The sequence below is a fragment of the Brachycentrus maculatus genome, unplaced genomic scaffold (assembly GCF_059751285.1).
Source record: "Brachycentrus maculatus isolate JH-2025_06_01 unplaced genomic scaffold, ASM5975128v1 h1tg000589l, whole genome shotgun sequence".
Taxonomy (NCBI): Eukaryota; Metazoa; Arthropoda; class Insecta; order Trichoptera; family Brachycentridae; genus Brachycentrus; species Brachycentrus maculatus.
In genome coordinates, this window is record NW_028281329.1 from 499461 (window position 1) to 519489 (window position 20029).

A 20029-nucleotide genomic window follows, 5' to 3' on the forward strand; every position below is an offset into this window, starting at 1 on the left:
TGAAAGGAAAATATTGTTGATCGAGAAATAAAACTATAAAAAATAATACTTACAAAACCTAATTATACTAATTTAAATAATATTATATCATATTATATCTCACCGCAAACATAACGTGCCTTGCAATATTAATTATTAGGTCATTTTGGATCAACTGCCAAATAAGACCCAGCTATTTTATCTTTCTCCGTGATCTAACGAAGATGTTATTGTCTTTTAGTTTACTAGATTTTGGTTATATTTCCCACAGCACAGATTCTTCAATATAATATCAGACAGCCATCTTTCGTACAATAAACCCAAATCTTATGCATACAGGGTGTCTCATAAACCATATATAATCGTGGAACTGATAATAACTGGTCATAATATCAAAGCACGAACATTGTAGAAGTCACATGGTTTTCGAGATACATGCAAACTTTATTGACATTAAAAATAACAGCTCTACATTGAGTCATTATGTCATCTCTACAAACTTAGATTGTTTTGATAAAAAAATATTAAAATTTTACAAATATAAAGTATTGTGTCTACCGTTTTGCAATGATGTCGACGTTTTTTTCACATTTGGTGTTGTTTAGGAATTCAAATTTTAAAAATCTACTTATGGCGTAAAATAACAAAAATCTCTTAACCACGTAACTTTGACGATACGATATATCATAAGTCGACATTCCCTAGTATATACATGAACTCATTATTTGTAAAGTCAATATTAAAAGTTGAATATGATGGTGGTTGTAATAAACAAAAATGGAGATGAATTTGGATTCAAGTTCATGTGAATTTGGAAATTTCTAGTCAAGTTACTTAAATTGATCTCTCGTTCAAGAGATCAGCTTCCCACACGATCGTAAAATTTATTATGGCTTCTCAATATTTGGTCTGCCAGATTTATATAGCAATTTAATTATTCTTGGCATATTCGTGGTTTTGTAATTAATACTAACATTATATCCGTTCTAAGGAGGCTATTTTTCAAAGGCATACGTATAATACATATCTAGTAAATACTTCAATATTGACAGATGCCGAGGCGTAGGTTGAACACTACCGCCAAAATGACGTCGCTAGTTCGATTTCCGTCAATTACAAATTACAATTTTGTTTTTTTAAATGTTTTTCATTTATCTTTCCCTCCTACCTGCTGACTCTACTTAGAAAAGTCTACTACATACACATTGCGAGTTGTTTTTTCTTGAGAAAAAACTCTTTTTCATTAACTCAATAAATTATACGTGAAATTTTATCATCAATATAATGATCAGAGAAAAACAACACTAAACCTTAATATTGTGACATATATATATATGTATATATATATATATATATATATATATATATATATATATATATATATATATATATATATATATATATATATATATATATATATATATATATATATATATATATATATATATATATATATATATATATATATATATATATATATATAAATATATATATGTATATATATATATATTTATATATATATATATATATTTATATATATATATATATATATATATATATATATATATATATATATATATATATATATATATATATTAGTGTTTTTTTTAAATATATCCAAATGTTTTGAATATTTAACATTTTTGCTACCTTATACAATACGTTTATAGCTACCATTTTTTAAAAGTTTTATAAGAATATTGAATTTAAAGTAATGAAAAATTGGAAAGATGCATTTAATAAATAACGTATACTCCCGTTATATGTAATTGCTAGCTTCCATGACCGATATTTTGTTATTCAGTCTCGTTTAATTTACAAAATTAAATGTTGTGCAATTTATTCAGGACGGCAGTAAATTTTCAAAAATTATATAAACATATTTTTAAAATATGTAGTGAAACTTTAGTAAGTATAATAGTTTTAACGTAGTTTCTATAAAATGTATCATTTATTAAAAAATGGTAATACTTAAATGGAAAAATAGTAGGGTACATAGTAAAGATAATAAAACATACCAAGAATTAGTGGAAAAATGCAAATGGAATATTTACTTTATACCAATATAATAATTATGTTTTAAAGCACACTAAGTTTCAGTGATTAGATATATTTTTCATCATAGATTATTATCAATAGCTTTTTTATAAAGATAAAGCGGAATAAAAGTTATTTCGTAATTTTTTAAGTAAGTTCTATCGTAACTCATGCTGGATTAAATTTAATAAAAAATGTGTGCTTTATAAGTAAATGATAAATTTCCACAGCTTTCTGTAAAGCGACAAGATTGAAGATATTTACATAAAGAAACTTCATAATCATATTTTATGGTTTTTGGGAGCTTAAATTCACATTCATCATGAAAAGTAATAACATTACTTTAGGAAATGTACAAACATTAGTTTTTTTACAAAAAAAATCTTATTTCAACTTACGATATAATACAACCATTTCTAAATAGTTATTATTATTAGTTACAAAATCACCATAAACTCATAACTTATTTTCTCTCGACTGATTTTTATTTTATTACTATAGATTACTGATCTGATCGTACGATAGAATTCTACATACGTGAAGGTAAATAAAAATAAAATTTATTGAACATTTTGTTTCAAATCAATCCAGTTATATATTGCGATCTAACAAGATCCGTTCAAATATGTGTTTCTGTGAGTGTTATTAAGCATTTTTACTGCAATAATAATGCATTTTTACTTCATTCACAATCTTATCTTATGAAGAAGATCGACAAATTCAACTGTTTTCAAATGTAACCAAACATTACAATAACTATCAATAACAATAAAACTCATTCTAGATAACGCCGTCATACCACATGTGTGTTTATATATAATTTGATTGTAGTATTTTAGTATCGAAGTATTTATGTTCGCTAAAACACTTAAATAAAGCTTTAATTTATTTCAGCGTTTCTCGTTCAAACCACTTTGATTCAGAAACATTAAACTCGACCAACTAAATTGTGTCTATGACGATAGTACTATCATTCCACACACGTGATAACTTTTTTTGTAAAACTTATAATTAGCAAGGATTTAATAAAGATTATAAGCGTAAACAAGACATTTTGAACCCGCTGAAAAGTCCATAGATATTATATCTCGTACACTATAAATGAGCTCTCACAAAAGTTTTAGTACTTTTTTCACCTTAACTTTCATAATTAAGTTACTAACAATAACGATCTTGAAAAAAAATATTCTAGAATTACCCTGTTTGTAAAAGTGTAAAAAAAGACCGGGAAGCATTCGCAATTTTTAAATTTAAAAAATACTGGAAATTGCAAAAAAATAATGCATCAACGCAATGCATTTTTTTTTTACTTAAAACATTATTTTTTATCGCACAAGCTGTACCCAGCCACGCGTTGTTATGGCTCAGCTAAAAATAAAATAATGAAAACAGAAACCACACACTTCTAATATGTTTGTGAGTATACAATATTTTTATGGATATAAAAGCAGCTGTCACGAAGTATACTATCCGCCATGAGCAATATTAATGTTAATGCGTGTATTGCTTAGTTTTTGAAAAACGGCGCTGCTATTGTGGTAAAAAAGCTGTTTTTCAGAAAATTCATGCCTGTAAAAACACCCTCTTATTTGAATGCAACGTAGTGTCTAAATTTCAAAGCAATCAGTGAATAACACAGGAGATTTAAGATTTTAAACAATTGAAAATTTACAATTTTATTTATATCAAATATGTATCGGAACATGATGAATTAAAGTGAACAAATTATAACTTTTTTCCGGTATCTTTTTGTTAACTTCCGTAAATTTGTACTTCCATAGTTCGGATTGTTTCTCAATTTTCCGATTCATTAAATATGGATTAAACAATAAATTGAATACAAATAAGATAACATTTGCTATCGTTTATTGAAAATGTGTTTCCCTTTAGATAGGCTTCATTGTCTATTTAAAATAAGTTGCTGGTGAAATTTTTGCGTCGTCTTGAAATTCGAAATTGAGCACAATTAACCCGGCGTATGTAGACTGCGTAGCACATTCTCAATGCGTATAACTGATATGCCCATTGTAATTTTTATATTTGAAGGTGTTGGCTGAATATTGGACAACGCACAACACTATTAAGAATGCAGAAAGGCTCTTGCACGGACGTGTGGCCTTCCTTGCGGTTAGACCATCCCTACATTTTGTATCAACAATGACCTTATAGGAATATAATCATAGTGGCATATCAATATCCAAACGCGTATCGTTGTATTTACATTACTAACAAATTTTGATACCGGGCAAACATACATTAAACTATACAAATTTGAAAGAAATGTATTTTATATTTGTATATTTTACTTTGTACACTAAAATAATTAAATATAATATAATAGAACCATTAGAGCACGTAAACTTAAAGAAATGATTTCTTTAAACCGTTCGTATATTACTCTCAACTCTTCGAACTGTGTAAAAACTGTGCCAACTGCTAAAGAGGTGACACGTCTTTCCAACCCCGATTTTTTAAGTAATGTATATCGGATTTTTTTTTGAGAATATATTAAGCTAAAATATTTTTATATATTTTTTAACTCCTTACCTTTCTTATAAACTCTTTTTTTTCAAAACCATATATTTTTTAATGAAAAACTTATATTTGCAATACATTACAAAAACGGTGTTTTAAGAAAAAATCAACTACCTAAAATATTACATGGGTTTTAAGAAAATTAAGTTGCGACTTATCGAATACTGGGCCTTAAAACAAACTATGTATGCTCATCATGTTAATAAAGTTGATGGCAAGATATAAAGATTTGAAGTGTGCATTTCTATATTCATCGTCCAACTTCGGACTCCATTATAGAGTCGACTAAGTTCACAGTAAATTTTGTAATGACAACTATTGTATGCTATACTGACCCGTTTGCATAAAGCAGTGTTTTATCAATGACCCCTGAGGTTATTTTTTTGAATATAAAAAAACCGATATACAATATTTTTCTTGTATAAGCTGCCATCGCATCTGTTCTTCTCAAATTAACATTTACGCTTGATTTGTAGTCTAAAGCAGTTTCCTTCTCGGATGCGGTTTTGTGCATCGTATCGTTTCAAACAGTTTCAAATGCTAGAAATAGTTTGAAGTTAAATGAATCGTGTCGAAAAATAATTAATCAATGTTCCCTTCGAATTTTATTATATGCCATGTATGCCATTAGTCTTGGTTGGAAAATATTAATATTCAATACAATAACTTAACATATTTACACACATACACGAACCACCACGCTATGGAGACATAGTATGTACAATATTATATAATGTAAATATTTCATCCATTTCAGTCATAGAACTGCCTTAATTTCAGTTATATAACACGTATAAGAATCTGAAATTCAATTGAATTCTCAATTTCGCAGCGGATAAATGCGCAGGAAAATTTGATAAATTTTTAACCGTTTCCAGTATCATTTAATTTTCGTTTTTCCTCCAAAATCTCCTTCTTTTATCATTTGATTTTTTTACGCATGCGTACGTACTAAAGATAAATTACCATAACAATAGAAACTACACCAATGTATTAATAAATCACATTACGCGCCATTTTATCTTCACATATTCACGATATTTCACATCCATGAATTATTTTTGGATAAAAATGAAGAATACCAGATGTTTACAACCAAATTCATCGGTGTAAAAGAACTTTTTTTAATTTTTTTTTAATTTATAATTTTTTAATCAAAGATACATACATTGTATGGCAAAATAATCAACATAGTTACATATATATATATATATATATATATATATATATATATATATATATATATATATATATATATATATATATATATATATATATATATATATATATATATATATATATATATATATATTTTTTTTTTTTACGTGCTACCTCACTAAGAGAGCAGATTGCTCGTGTTTAGAGAGGGAGTTCGCTTACAGGGTTTGTACATATAAATAAGAAGTAAAAATAAGAAATAATAAATGGTAATCAAACGGTAGTTTGCCTTATATGTTTTTGTAAATCATTTTTGAAAGATTTTAAATTGATTATATTTTTCATTCTTGCAGGTAGTTTATTAAAATGTTTTATTCCTATAAAAGAATAGTGGTTTTGAGCTGCACTAGTATTATATTTTGGGGTCTTTAAGTTAGTTTTTACTTTCAAACATTCGCGTGTATGTTTATCACTCTTATGTGAACATTGGATATCTATTTTTTTTTTCGTGATTATGTAATGCTTTAATATTTCCATATTAATTAAACATACATAAATGATTATCAGAAGATCGTGAATTGTGACTGACAATTTTTTTTGTACTTTTGATTTAATAAATATATTCCTATACTTAAAATTAATTAATCATTTTACCATTTTGTCCGCCTCCGTAGTGTAATGGTCAGCACGCTCGGCTACCGTTCTGTAGGTCCCGGGTTCGATTCCCAGGGGGGTTCAAATAAATATAAGTGATTTTCCACTGTAATATTTATTCCATATTACCCTGGACTGGTACCTGAAGCGGAGGGCTGATCACCTTTCCTTCATGTGTAAAAAAAACGATCAAGATAACACTGCGCTATATGACGCAGTGCCCTATGCACCATTTGGGTGCGGATAAGGGTTTTATTATTATTAATCATTTAAAAATTTGTTCGATAAAAATAAATACCAAAAATTCAAAACGTATTATTTTCAGATAACAAAGGTAAATAAAAGTAAAAAAATATTCCACCTAATATTTCTCACAACTGGATAAGACAGATTTTTACTAATTTAGTTTATCATACGATACAAACATGTAGCTATAAAGTTATAAACTTCAAGTATTCTTCGGCACCTACTTTCAACCACATTTTTTTGTAAGTTTAATTTTCCGTTATTTTCTCACTTTTTTGTTTAACATGCCCGTAATGCTCATTTACTTTTTAGATTAATTGTCGTATTATAGTATTTCTTTTAACTAACACTATTAATTTTGCTAAAATTGCCCGATATGTAATCGTCTATTTTTCTATTTATAATGCGATATTTATGCTAAGTCAAAAATTAATATTTATGACGTTCTGTTTTCTTTGATTGTAAATTATTGGTAAAGTAAATATCTGGAGATACGTTGTTTCGTATTGGTTTTTATATTGTTTTTACGGATTGATTTTTAATGAGAAAATCAGCTTCCTTCGTAAAAGGATTCGTTCATCTCCGTTTAAAAGTGGAAAGAGTTAAGTTATTTGGCATCTTCATAAACGGGCGTTTAATCTCCTTCCTATCTCCTTCAGGATATTATTTATTCCTGGTATACATTTTATCCGCCGATAATCCTGCCGATGAATATAAAATGTATCATCTATTTGACATCTCAACGGAGATTGTATTTGTCTTTGCCATAGTAAGTCGTTTCACTATGATATTATAATTTTCTAGCTAGCCGATTGTAAGAATCCGCCATTTTCCATAATTTATTTGTTCCACTATCTGCATATATTTTCGTCCGCCTCCGTAGTGTAGTGGAAAACGCATTTGGCTACCGTGCTGGAGGACTCTGGTTTGATTCCCAGTCAAAATAAATACAACTGATTATAATTCTCATATTTATTCAATATCACCCTGGACTGGTGCAAGAAGTTCAGGACCTAATATTAAAACTAGTACGTAAGTAAAACCACGTAATATAAAAAAAAGAAGAAGAAAGTCCCTCTCCAAGCACAAGAGCTCAATCTCTTTTTTGGAGAGGCACAGCGCAACTAAAATTATAAGAATGTATAAAGTAAAAATGTGAAGAAATTGTATTAAATTGTAAAAAAATAACTGTATGAAATTGATGAAAAATAAAAAATAAAATTTATACTTCCACTCTAAAACTTTAAATTAAGTAACACGCATTTCTTTATGTATAATACGCCGGGCCTTTTGGCCCACTTTATTCAACCCAACTTGATAGAGCTTTTTTGTTTGACTAAGAAATAGTGTTATGATAGTTCAAAATTAAACAAACACCTAGACCTGAAGTACAATATAATAAAACATTAGCGTTGTTATCATTCGGGGAATCGATTAATTAATTTTTTCGTTCATTTTCTCGTAAAATATTACCAAGCACTTTGCAAAATTCTCTCAAACCATTATTTTATTTGAACTGTGGTATCGGTGTATCGATGGTAAATATGACGTCATACTAACACTAAAATGAAAATATTTTTTGTAAATGCAAGTTTGAATGTAAAGTGTAAGTCCAATAGTAAATAATACCCTCTATTTTGACATAGTATTAAAGTAAAGTAAGAACTGGTTTATACGAAATATGATAAACGCACACATATTTTAGTCCACGCTGCAATTCAACAATAGGATTAATCAAATGTAACCTCAAAAAATATTTTCTTGCATGTTTTTCGTAGATACTTTGTGGCACATTTTATAAACTTTATAAAACAACTGTTCTTTGTTTTTAACCACTTTTATTGGTACTTTTTAACACCGATGATGACGAGGTTCTTGTCAAAACCGGCTGGAGAAAAGTACTAATAAAAAAGTGGATAAAAACAAAGTAGTTTTATTTTATAAAGCTCAAAAAATCTTATTTTCTGAGATTTGATGCGACATTTCAATATTTTTAGTTTGGTTGTTTTTATTCGTTTGTGAAAGATTGTTTATCCAATTTATTTTTACATTTCAGTGTATACAGAAGCTCCAGTAGTGTGAGAGCTTGACATGTTATCACAGTTGTAGCTTTACTTTGAAATTTCCCGGCCGTTGTCACCGACCAGTGGATAGTGAGCACTCTGTGCTGTGTTGTATGCCCAGTGCTGACAAATCCTAATCCATTGTGCAGTGTGTATAAACACTAGTTTGCCCAGTTAAACGTGTATACATGATGTGATTCGGACATGGTCTGCTTTTCATACACATATTTATTTTTCCTTACTCAACTTAACTTGAATAAGATTTGTTTAAAAATAATCTTTTAAAAACAATACATCAAAAAATAGTTTTTGACATATTTCTAAACTCTTATGACCGTATTATATTTTGATTAATGATTTACTTCTACTTTTGTGTATAATAGTACTTCTCATAGGTAAAAAATGACCAATTTTATCATTAGATAAACTTCTAAAATGTATTCCAACATTCCATTTAGGCTCAGCTTAGGGCAGCATATATAGGGTCCGCCATCTAAAGTTTTTTTTTTCAACTAGTGCTTATTTCGTGAATGGTAACACTTAGCTCATGTCTGATTTGACAGATAATTAGTTTTATCCTTCCGCTGAGCGAATATGGTTGTGTATACGCTTGAACAACGCTGGGAAATATTGCGACATTCGACTTACAGAAGATGCCGATTTTGCCAAAAAAATCATCTTTTCGGATGAAGCTCATTTTGATCTTGGCGGGTATGTAAACAAGCAAAATTGTCGTATTTGGGGCACAAAAAACCCGCACGCATACATTGAAAAGCCGGTACACCCAAAACGAGTCACTGTTTGGTGCGGATTTTGGTCCAGAGGCATAATTGGGCCATTTTTCTTTGAAAATGAGCAAGGAGTGGCCGTTAGTCAATGGCGATCGTTATCGGGCCATGTTGAACGGATTTTTGTTCACAAAAATTGAAGAGGAGGATATTGGCAACATTTGGTTTCAACAGGACGGCGCTACGTGCCACACAGCCGAAGCTACACTCGATGTTTTGCGCCCCATTTTCAAAAAAAAAATGTTATTTGGCGGACCCTTTAAATACAATATTATAAAAATACCGCATTTCTTTTAGATTTATTTTAATTTTAATTTATTAACATTACCTGAACTACACAATATTATTTTTTAAATAGTCGGGGTGGTTGACGACAAATTATAAAATGAGTAAAGAACCGGTACCATTTAGAGTGAACTTTGTATAAACAAAATATATAAATGTAACAGAAATAACACAACAATTTACATACAATAAAATAACAACTTTTTTAGTTTTTATTTTATTATATAAAATGCAAGAAATGTCAGCACAAAACTAAAGTACTGTTATGACAGTATGTAATTTAAATATTTAAGTAATAACTCGGTATTCCATCGCCGTTCGTACTTCAATAATATACGAATTTGCCTTCGTAGTGTAGTGGTTAACGCGTTTAACTTCCGTGCTGGAGGTCCCGGGTTCGTTTTCTAGGGGAGTCAAAATAATTTAGTATCGAATAAGGTGATTTTTCACTTTAATATTTAAAACCGTGTACTGTGTACTAGTATTTAAAATTCAGTACTGATTTCCTTCTCTTCACGTAAGATAACACTGCATCGATGTTATGCAGCGCCCAATGCACCATTTAGTGCAATAAAGGGATAGTTAAAGAATATACTGTAAATTGAAAACAAATTAAAATATTTATTAAAGTTTTTTTTCCCGATTTATACACCTACGTCAAATATGTTGTTATCTAAAATAAATCAATTTTCTTCGAAATAACAAATAAAGACGCATTTAATTAGGCACGTAAACATTTGAGATCCGTCGTACATTGATACTCTTATAATCACTTTAAACAGTATCATTTTCTTGTTTTGTCTTTATTTTCTCGTATCAATCGCCTCAGGCTGTAATTACCCAAAATAAAATATTTAAAAAAAACGTTCATTTGATATTCTCTAGAATATTAAGTTACGCTCCATTCTACCTGTACACTGTAGATATATTGTAAAAACCGATTATGAACTTCATTCAAGAAAATGAAACAAAAATTTAAACAAGTAAATATAACATTGTTAGGTTAAAAATATATATATACACGTTGTATTTGAATTTTCTAACGTCTAACGTCTGAACGTCTAAAACAAAGGTGGTTTTAATCTACGTTGTCAATTAAGTAAAAATAATAAACATATAAAAAATACTTTTACATAGCGTAAATACTTTTAAAATGCCAGTCTCCACAACATAGTCGTTAGTGCGATTGACATGGTTGCCATTCGTTCATATACGCCAGGACATTTATTGGTGTCCCGAAGAAATACAAAATGTCCAGATTTTGTGTGTGGAAGTTTTTTGGTGAGAGTATTTTAATGTTTTCCATATTTTTTAATTATTATAAACCTGATGATGACAAGGTTCTTATTTTAACTTTAAAAGTGGTTATAACAAAGTTATTTCATTTTATAAAAAATAAGGTCAGGTCAGAAATCGAAATAATCGGCGGGTATGTATGAGGACATGCATGAATATGGAAGAGGCGAAGAATGTTTGCAAAGACAGAGTAGTCTGGCATTCTATTATCTCTGCCTACCCCATCGGGGAAGCAGCGTGATGGTTAGTTAGTTAGTTATTACAACCGTTTGCTTTTCGTTCGTCCTGAGAAACAATCTACGAGTAACATCGGCTATTGAGAAAATTTAATGTGCTTTTGTGATCCAAAGGTTCAGAATCGCGCAGTGCATTTCAATACATTATTCTCACAGCCAAATAACGGACTCATCCATTCCATCTGATTTATTGCCACGCGATCTTATCCGATACTTATTACTAACATTGGCAAACCTTAAACTAAATCACACAACACACTCGATATTCTTCTCAGCATGAGGGTAAAATTATTTTTTAACTATTGAACTTTAATAATAAAGAAATAAATTAACGGGTCGGTTTTATTTCATTAATTGATTCTGCAGCCAATTGTAGTAAAATCTACCCATTTTCAATTTAAGTTTTACATAGTCAATACCACTATTTCTTAAAATCATACGGTCTTTGAAAATGATGCGGAATGCATCGAAACACGTGTCACAATAGGTTTAAAAAAAAGTGATATTTACTAAGTAAAACTTAAATTTAAAATGAGCTGGTTTTATTTGTTTTCTCTAACCAATATTATTATCATCCTCAATTTTTTCGTTATCTTTAATTGTTTATTGATATTTAAATAAAGCTTTACAATTATAAATTCCAGCAAAACTGACATGCTTTTTGTAGTATTCCCCTCTTGATTGCATATTTACAACTTGGATATTATAATGAAAGCTTAAAAATCATACATTATTGACATAAAGATTAATTTTTCTTAATTTTATACATCTAACGGATTTATTTCAGTTACAGTATTGTTAAAAATTATTGCAATTCTTCATTCTATAAAACCCCACAAATGTATATAGATTTGTTTGTCGAATATTCCTCGAGTCCTTTGTCTTATTCCAAAGTGTTCTAAAAATAATTTTACCTGTTCTTTTTTACAAAAGTAGGAATAATAAGTTGAATGTTTGAGTGTCTCGGTGTAAAATTAAAATGATCCAGTCAATAATTTACTGAGTTTTCTTGAAAAACCATTAAAAAAATTAAAACGTAAATTAAGTATCTTGATTAAATTAAGTTATTTAGAGACAGTTTTGAGCCCAGTTTACTGTTTTTGGAATGTACTTTACTATTTACGGTTATTTTATTTCGGCATCAATTTTAAAATTATTGGATTCAGTAGATTATTATTTTCGCCATTTTAACATCCTCACCTTAACTATCTAATATTTTCTCTTTATCCAATCAGGGAGACACGATCTACTCAACAGATTTTGTTCGTACAGATCACGATTTTGATGATTTTGGGCGGAGTTTACTTAGCTAGCTTAGGTAGATGAGAAATTCGTTGTATAATTCCGTTTCAACTAATGATAATGATATTTAGATATGATTTTTTTTGACATCTCAACTAGATGAAGAAGAACATGGAAGTCTAGGCTGTCATAGGCTGATTAAGTGATCGCTTTACACACGTGTAACATTCACCATTCTACCCATGATTGACAACTACGCTACTCAAATGTTTGGAAGTCATACATATATGATCAATCTAATGATGTCCCACGATTGAGTTCACAGCAGCCTTCCACAATCGGATATAGAAAGTTTTTATTTGACAGAGACCCTTTTATTTGTAAGCAAGATCCGAACCCAGGTTATTTTACATACTGGGAAATCTGATTTTTTTTTCAGCTTATACTTTTGACAGTTATTTTATTCCCATTTGTGTGTCCAAATACTTGTTCACAAATCTGTGTTTCTCCACTAACGAATTATTTAAGGTATGGTCACTGCAGTGATGATCGAAAATTAGACATATGAAATTAATAACGGGAATTAAAATTATATATCCCTCCATCTTAAGTTTTGTCTTGTAAAATAGTGTTATTTACCAAGTAAAACTTGGACATATAGTACCTCGAAGTGACTGCAGAATTAATTAATGAAATCAAATATCTCACCCGAAGAAAATAGTGGTTATACAAATCTAAGTTCATATCGAATTTGGAATATTATTTCATATATATTTTTCAGATAAAAATATACTATCAAATATATTTTTGTTTTGTAGTTTGATCCAGAATATAGCCATCTTCTCTCTTGTACGAACGGCCCTACGCTTTACGATAAATCCATCTTGTCTTACGAAAATGAGCTTTGTTTTATTTTATTATGTATCTAATATACGGTTCGTTTTGCTTAACCTCGTGCTGTATTTTTTCTAAACGTAGTCTGCTCGTCGACGGATCTTCAATTTACTTCACTTTATTTGTTTTAACTATTTGTTTTAATAACGGCGATATGATTCTTCAATTAAATGTGAAGAAAAAACGATTTGTGTACATTGCAGAGGGTGTATGGGCACAAAAGTGTAGAAATGACGTAACCAAATACTTAAGTTTTTATGACATGTATTTTTAATATTGCCTATTTCTTCGCAACCGCCCTCGCCACGGGCCTTACTTTGGCATCTTCGTATGAACTAAAAAAGCTTTACTCGATCACGCATGTCGCTTACTCCTTTCAAGAACGTCATAAATAAAAATCGACAATTTTAAATTATGCATGTTTTCGGAATGCCCAGAAAATTTACTATATCCCAGCAAAAGAGACATATTTTTAACTTAATATTTACCCGCTACAGGGCAGAAAGTGTTGTTTGTGCATTTTGAAGAAAAGGTATTGTTTTATATATTTTTTAAATATACTTAATATTTTTCAAATGGAGAAAAAACCTTCAGGTTGTACCTAAAAAGATCTGTTGCACAGTAAAAAGTTCAATAAGTGGCTTGATATTTATTTTTAATACATCGTATTATATTTTTAAACTTTAAAATCGTCCTTCTGAAAAAAAAATCTTTTTGATTTACGGCGTTCTTGAAAGGAGTGAGCGATGTGTCACTTGCATAAATGCCGCCGTTATTGCACCACGCATTACGCCATCCAAGCTAAATTAAACCTCGTCCGTGGCATTCAAAGGCGTAGCTCGGTAATACGTTTGCCAATCCTAACAGTGATGATCCAGGGTTTTCGTTAAATTCAATTTGAACAATTGATCCTTGCATTGACTGATGTAAAAAACGTATCCGTCTAAAAACATTGAGTGAGCATAAATATAATAATTGTAATGTTCAAATCGATTCAGATCTAAATACGTCGGCTATAGGATCACTAGCCTTACTAGGAATTTGTAAGTGAAATGGGTTAAACCGTAATTTAATTACTAATCAATGTTTCAGAGAAAAACGCGTCTTTGTGCAAACACGGTCAGTAAGCAAGTATCTGCTGTCAAACACAAATAGCGATCTTTATTCCACATTTACTTTTTATAGGACATCGAATGAAAGTTGTACGCACTAGTATTTATTAAACACTCTAACCCAAAACTGATTCAAATACAAATAAATACACCACTACGATAAAATAACACGAATGAAATATACATTTTTCAATCACAAATTCTGATTTCTTTATCACAAAAACACAACAACAAAAATGATTTCGTGCCGAATTTAAATATATATAAGTATATATATATATATATATATATATATATATATATATATATATATATATATATATATATATATATATATATATATATATATATATATATATATATATATATATATATATATATATATATATATATATATATATATATATATATATATATATATATATATATGTATATATATATATATATATGTGTATATATATATATATATATATATGTATATATATATATATGTGTATATATATATATATATATATATATATATATATATATATATATATGTATATTATATATATATATATATATATATATATATATATATATATATATATATATATATGTATATATATATCTGTATATATATATATATATATGTATATATATATATATATATATATATATATATATATATATATATATATATATATATATATATATATATATATATGTATATATATATAAGCGTCTATTTTAGATGCTTGTCTGCAGGTAGGATAGTGAGGATAGGGAAGATAAATGTGAAAAATACATCACAAACACCCAGGGCAATTGATTTTTTTTTTCTTTAATTCATTTTACAATTAGTGGGAATTGAACCCGCGATGCCAGTTTCGCAGTCGAGCGTCTACCCAACTACGCCACGGCGCCTGTCAATATAAATTGAGTGTATCAAAAATTTAAGAAAAAAATCTGCTCGTTTCAGGATTCGAACCTGATTATTCTTATATCTGGTCGAGGGAGTGCTTCACTAAGCCATAGTGTGTTATCTCGACCGTGAAATACATGAACTATTATCCGAAATAATAGCCTTTACTCCCTTCTTTAAAATCAGTCATAATTATATAACGAACCTAAGTTCACAACGTTCATATATATCATAAAACATTCAAATGTGATTTTTATCATTTAACGTGGTCACTTCATTTTTTTATAATTTATTTTAAATCTTGATTGATATTTTTAACATTTTCTTGTTTTCTGTCGCCCTTTAAAGAAATGTTTATTCGAATATCGAACCCATAATCAATCTTTAAATGTAAGTAAAATATTTCGCAGTCCATAATTTCGATAACGTATTTTTTCGCGTAAGTCCAAAGTTTTTATAAGGAAACCCGTTTTCCCGAACATTGGAAGGATTTAACCCGAAGGCATGTATTTTAACCGAGATTATTATTTTTTTTATTAACGGTTTTTAATTCATTTAGGTCATTATTTTTAATTGAAATCGTACCACACTGGAAAAAATTGTAAGTTATGTACATTCTTGGCAAATTAAAAATAAATACACTCTCGCTTTGAAAACCGTTTCTAACCCAACCACGACCGCCCGAGTACTTTAAATTTAATACACAGCTCAAATTTTATGGATTTGCAAAGTTGGTAGTATTGTTTCTGACCTTTTAAACTCTTAACTATTTTCATGTTCGATATTACAGAACCCGTTATGGATTTGTGAATTATTTAACAGGATAAGTTTTACAATTCTAAGCCCAGAATATAAGATGATACTTTCAAGAGAATGGGTTTTTAAAACATGGAGTAGGTTTAAAATAACAAGTACGCTTCTGAAACTTTTAGAATTTGGCTGTTAGAACCTCGAAATATTTTTGTGTATATTGTTCATATCAGGGTCAGGAAAGAAATTTGGAAAAGAAAGTGGGGTTGCGGTCCCGTGGTTAGTGTCGCGGACTCTTGCGTCAGTTTCTTGGTTCGAACCCACTCTACCACAATTCGATGCCTATTTCTAATAATGAGTCGCTTAGGCTCATAGAAATGGATGAAATTGAAGTATTTTTGTAAATCATAAAAACACAAATATTTCTCTTATTTAAAAAAAATGTATTAGGTAAAACTAGATTATCTTTGTGAATTTATTTCCCACCGATCATGCTTTTTGTATCACTCGGAACACCACTAAGCGATACAAGTTTTCTCTGCAACGATTTCGCTGTCAATTCCTTGAATTCTACAACAAGTAGCCAATAGGACGATATATATACAATAGATTTTTTGTACTTACGATTTTCAGATATTCAGATAGATAAGATGAAAAAAAAGTTTAAAGCAAAACATAAAGAGATTTTTTTTGGTAGTGTGATTAAAGCTAAAAGTGTTTTGTTTTTAAGTTAAGCGCCTCTCCAAATGGAACAACACTTTCATGTACATTTATATTTTTTCCGCAGCTTTTCTCGTAAATGTAATTAACTGATTAACGATACATAGTCTTATCTTGTTGTGGAATTCCACTTGTCTTTATTGTACACATTTACTTTCTTAAGTGCCCACAGTACGATCAATAGCATTGTCCATTTTCCTTAATGATGCGACATTTTCATCGTCTAAAGTAATTAAATTGATTGACATTTGTGATTTTTTCATCAACAGAATATATAAACTAAATTTTATCTCATTAATTTGTCTTTTTCGGCAAAAAATTATAAATAGCTCGACAATCTTCTTTTTTATTTAAATATTATTAAGTGTATCGGTGTTGTATTGTATAAAAGAAATTAAAAAAAATATTGTGTTGGTGAGGAACGCGATTTTAACCAAATTCTGATTGAATAATGTTGCAATTTTGAATAGTAATGGAAAGTAAATTTTAAAGACGAAAATATTGACGACATAAATTAATGTTCGGCAATCATGTCCCAATCAAAACTGTCAATCAAAAGACATATCCTCAATTTGGATGGTGCTGGGGCCCCATTGTGTTTGTTTTATTCCAGCTGTATGTCTTTTAGCACTAAGTGCTTAGCAAAGTCCATATTGCAGAACCCCGCGCTCCTTGCACTCGAATATCGGCCACCACAGATGTACGGGTACATATCTCCGGTTTTGCTCAATTACTGTTCTTAATGGCAAATAACTAAATCAATTGCGTCTTGCAAAGGCTCGCGGGAGCGCTGAAGAAATGAGGACACTTTATTGTTAAACATTTTTTTAATGATGGAAAACATCAATCACCTTGTGATGGGACATAACTGTTTTAATCATTTTTAATTTCTTTGTTTTCTTAGGAACGACCTTTATTACATCGCGACTTCCTCATTTTTATATTAGTCTTGAAGACGATTCGTTAGTTCTCAAACCAAGGGATTGGAAAATTCTGACCGACAGCCACTAAAATGTGGTAAAAGCGTGTAATAAATATCCCGTGATGCATGCAAAGTGCTGTACTGACTGTCACGAATATATTTGCTAAAAAAAACACTTTTTGAAATCTACAATTATTTTAGATAAAAATTTAACTTATCGCTAAATACTTGTATGTAGAGCTCATTAAGTGTCAGCTAATTTTTTTATAGAACAATACTCTAAAACATAATTCTTTTTAATGTAATTTAAATGTAAAAATTGAGGGAAAGGCTTTTTTTATTATGTATTTATCTCTTTACGTGTCTGCCAATTTTTTATAGAACAAGACTTTTAACCATAATTCTTTTGAAAATGTAAAAATTCAGTGAAAGGCTTTTTTTATTATGTATTACTAACTTTTTTGTGGAGATCGGGTTGGATAAGGTCAGCTGTGGCCTATTTATGGGAACATCTACGCCTTTGTGATGAGAATAGTAGAAAACTTGCAGGAAAAGACGAACTGTAACTTCCTTCGCAACCCAATTCTAGACCTTCCGTTTCACTTCTGAAGTGCTCTGCATTTTGCTTGGTATTTTGATTCATATGTTTTTACGACCTTAACTAACATCGTAAATGCTGCCACCTCTAGCGACAAGTCCCTAGGACTTATTATTGGTTTGATATCCTACTCGAGCTGTTTTTTCTACTAAAAAGATGACATTTTTTCATCAATGAAAGATGTCTTTATTTAAACATGCATTAAATGCAAAAGTTGTTGAATTGTTTAATTGGCTTTACTTTTGTTAATGTAACTGTTTTTGGTAATGTAACTATTTTTTTATTATTTACTTTTTTAAATGTAAAGCTGTACAATTCCCGAACAAAAAAAAAACAAGTTAGCGGCTTTCGCACAAAATTGTTGTCGTATCTTATATGGCAAATTATTTTTTCTTCCTCATTTTTTTTATATTATGTAATTAACAACTTTAATAAACAACTCTATAAAACATATTTTCTTTCGTAACAGACTTTTTCTAAAAACGTAATTTTTCAGGAATGCATGATTTTAACTATAGAATTGATAGATAAGTAACTGATTTTCATAGAAAATCTAAAATAGGTATAAATACTCTTTCTTCAACGCTTATTGTAAATAGTATAAGATAGAAAAAAAATCTCAAATGTTCATTCAAATTGTATAATTTTCATATTTGAAGTTAATAAATATAATAAAACGTGAAGAAATAACCTTTTTTCTCTTCGAGTAGAAGGATGTCTATGATATTATTATCCTGGAGTGTGCACATCGGAATCAGACATCAAATACGTCATTAAATCAACGGCAATTCAGGCTTGAATTAATTTTAAATGAAAATGTTTTACTCTTTTGGCCTGTTGACGGCATTACCCACGTCTCCTCTTTCAAATCAATTATTTCAATATATCGCCCGTGAAGCATCTGGCGGTATTCAGGGTCGTAGTTTTTCATATTAAATCACTTAAGCTTTATTGCGACTTTCATCATTTAATATCAACATCGTCCTATGAAGAATATATATTTTTAATTAATGTTTTACTTAGTAAATACCACTATTTCTTAAAATCTACTGTGACACGTGTTTCGATGCATTCCGCATCATTTTCAAACACCGTATACGGTGTAAGTAAAACATTAAATAAAAATGGATAGATTTTACCACAAAGTGACTGCCGAATCAATTAATGAAGAACATAAAATTTTTATTAATATATTAAGGGGATATTCGCAAACACAGAATTCATTCCACCGGAGACCACCGAGAGGTCACATGTCTGTTCACGCCTGATTTTTATAAAGAATGTTTATCGACCAAAAATTGTTTTTTAGAATGTATACTTATATATACAAAAAAAACTTCCTACCTTTCAATAACTCTTTTCTTTTCAAAACCATAAATGTATTTGTTTTTAATAAAAACTTATTTTAGCAGTACAAAAACGGCGTTTTAAGAAGAAAAAAACAATTATGTAAAATGTTACCTGGATTTCGAGAAAATTAAGTTGCGACCTCACGAATATTTGGCCTTAATACTTAAATATATATTTACATTGTGAACCTTTTTTGCAATCCCATAGTAATACTACATATATATCTGCATCGCTTTTCGTATATCTAACTGCTTGGATAG

General features: G+C 29.3%; 1 protein-coding gene across 3 annotated transcripts in view; it reads left to right on the forward strand.

Moving 5' to 3' along the window:
• The window catches only part of LOC148301211 (uncharacterized), a 188214-nt gene that overhangs the window by 155260 nt on the left and 12925 nt on the right, over positions 1-20029 (forward strand). Inside the window, exon 1 of one of the 3 annotated variants that reach the window (XM_088273543.1) lies at positions 2518-2559. The exons of the other annotated variants lie outside the window; for them this stretch is intronic. The gene's annotated coding sequence lies outside the window, so the exon portion shown is untranslated. Of the gene's footprint in view, positions 1-2517; positions 2560-20029 lie in introns of those variants that run through there. 3 annotated transcript variants of the gene reach the window in all.